This window comes from Triticum aestivum, chromosome 2B (genome assembly GCF_018294505.1).
Source record: "Triticum aestivum cultivar Chinese Spring chromosome 2B, IWGSC CS RefSeq v2.1, whole genome shotgun sequence".
NCBI classification, from domain to species: domain Eukaryota; kingdom Viridiplantae; phylum Streptophyta; class Magnoliopsida; order Poales; family Poaceae; genus Triticum; species Triticum aestivum.
The window spans coordinates 124,268,054-124,270,511 of record NC_057798.1 but is presented as its reverse complement, the minus strand read 5'-3'; the positions used below and the strand labels follow the sequence as shown (position 1 = coordinate 124,270,511).

The 2,458-nt window shown below is 59.9% G+C and overlaps 1 pseudogene; it reads right to left on the bottom strand.

The window, feature by feature from the left end:
* Window positions 1-640: 640 nt before the first annotated feature.
* Window positions 641-2,193, bottom strand: LOC123040776 (benzyl alcohol O-benzoyltransferase-like; annotated as a pseudogene).
* Between the last annotated feature and the right edge of the window lie 265 nt (window positions 2,194-2,458).

Genomic DNA, 2,458 nt, shown 5'->3' with positions numbered 1-2,458 from the left:
GTCGATACCATCTCAGTGTCAGTATGGCCAAAGAACTGCGCCTTGTAGGTCGACGTCGCCGAGTAGTGTCCATCAATGCTGAACTTCCAGGTGATAGTGTCGGGTGTGTCCATGTCGAGGTGCATATGGGGGACCTTCTCCCAAAGGGTGACAAACTGAGAGAGGTGCTCGACAGTGATGCCGCGAAGGATGTCCACCTGGGAAGTCTAGAAGTTGTCGTGCCGAGCCATTCGAACTGAGCAATCCCATCTAGCCAAGGAGACTCCCAAAACTTGGCACGCGAGCCATTGCCAACTTCAACCTTGGTAGCTGCAGCAAAAATATTTCGGTCATTGTCATCACAAGGGGTTCCCAAGCCAACCCATGGCTTGTCCGGGTGGAGCCACCCGGCCCATAGCCACCGGAGACGAAGGGCGATGGCAAACTTGTCAAGATTTAGGATTCCCAGGCCTCCATGCAGTTTGGAATTTGCACATTTGTTTCCAATTTATCTTGCATTTTCCACTTTTCTCTTATATAGATAAAAACACACGACCGAACAAGATGACGAGGAAGAAAACCTCTTACAAGCATTATCAAAGAAAACCAGACAACATATACCGCAGTGCAAACGATGCACGAGAGATGCATTACTAACGCCACGACCTCGTTGTCTAGCACAAGCACAACAGTGGCCGAACTTGGTGCTTCTTTTGATGTTGTGTACGCAGGAGCATAGCACCGCACCGCTTCTACAGCTTTGCGAGAGCGTGACCAGGAACCAACGGTGACTTGCTCTTGTCCGCATCAGGTTCAGTGACAGTCCGACTGGTGACGGTAAGCCCCTTGGTCACCTCCACCTTCAGTCTCTCCAACGCCTGCACCGGCAACCTGGTCGGCACGTTGACGCCCACCTCACCGGCTTCGTTCCTTCCCTCCAAATGGAACGTGGCCAGAATGATCGTCGCCGGGCCTCCGTACACCGGCTTGCCCCACCCGAAATCCACCGCCATCATCCCCCCTTTGGCCATGTCCGAGATGAGGTACGTCCGGGCCTTGGGGAACGCCGGCCTCCTGTGCGCCGCGTTGAAGCCGGCCACCGACTGCACGTACCCTTCCTGCTCCGCCCGTGCCTTGGCCTCCAGCAGCAGCCGCAGCGCCTCGCCCAAGGGCCTCCGGCACAGCTCCCCGGCGGGCGCGCACGCCGAGGCGAACGCGAACGAGTTCCCGTAGTAGCCCCTCGGCAGGCGGTGGCGGCTCCTGTTCCTCACCCGGCCGTTCACGAACATGTGCAGGCGGACCAGCTCGTCCGGGCCGTACCGCAGCGCGGCGGCGCGGCACCGCCACATGAAGGCGCCGATCAGGTCGAACCGCGACGCGGCGGTGCGCAGCGCCGGCGGAGCCTGGCACCGGAGCGCCTCGACCTCCCGGGGCCCGAAGAAGAAGGTGTGCTGCGAGAAGGTGTCCGAGGAGGAGACCACGTCCTTTCCGGGGTCGGGGAGAGGCGCGTACTCCACGTGGTCGTGCGTGATGGCCGGCGGCCAGCTTGCCGTGAGGAGCTCGCGCTGCCACACCGGCCGCACGGTCGGCGCGCCCGGCACGCCGCGGGTGAACTCCGTCAGCGCCGTCAGGAACTGCACGATCCCCGGGCCGTCGGCGATGCAGTGGCATATCTGGAACCCGAAGACGAAGCCGCCGCACGTCAGCCGCGTCACCTGAGCAAAGAGCAATGGACGGTCGACGACAACGGCGGTCGCGCTCTCCTGCTCGGGCAACAGCTCGTCGTAACACGGCACCGGCGGCGCCACCGAGTCTCCAAAGTCTTCCATCCGGACGTCTGCGTCCGCCTCGACGAACACGACCCCCTCGCCGGTGCACTCGACCACGAGCTTCCTCGTCGGCTGGAGCTCCCGGAACCGGCCGGCGAGAGGGTAGTAGTGCACGAGCGCCTCCGAGATCGCCGACTTGATCACCTTCGCCGGGTCAATGCCGGACTTGGAGGCGTCGCCGCGGTAGAAGAAAGCGCCGGAGCGGTAGAAGCGGAGGACCTCCTGGTCGTCGATGTCGGAGAGCACCTTGAACTCGTAGGGCGTGGGCCTCGCCGGCGCCACGAGTTCGCGCTCGCCCCGCCGGACGGACAAGGTCGTTAGTGTCCGTGCCACAGACATTTTCTGGGAAAGAAACTTGCTTGAGCGAATTGGTTTCGCGATGCATGATCCCATATTATATAGGCAGGCGCGGCGATGCGGGCGAGCGGAGAAACATTTTTCAACGATGAGTTTGAGACTGAGATTACATTGGGTAGTTCTTCACAGAAAATGGTTATTACCACTGTCAATCAGGGCACAGGCTGTATGTGTAGCTAGGTACGGCGATCTAACCCATGCTCAACATGCATTGGCGCACAGGGTATTTTCGTGGCAATTCGTATACGAATCTAGCATCTTTCCGACAGCTGAGTTTCAGGATACTATTTCCA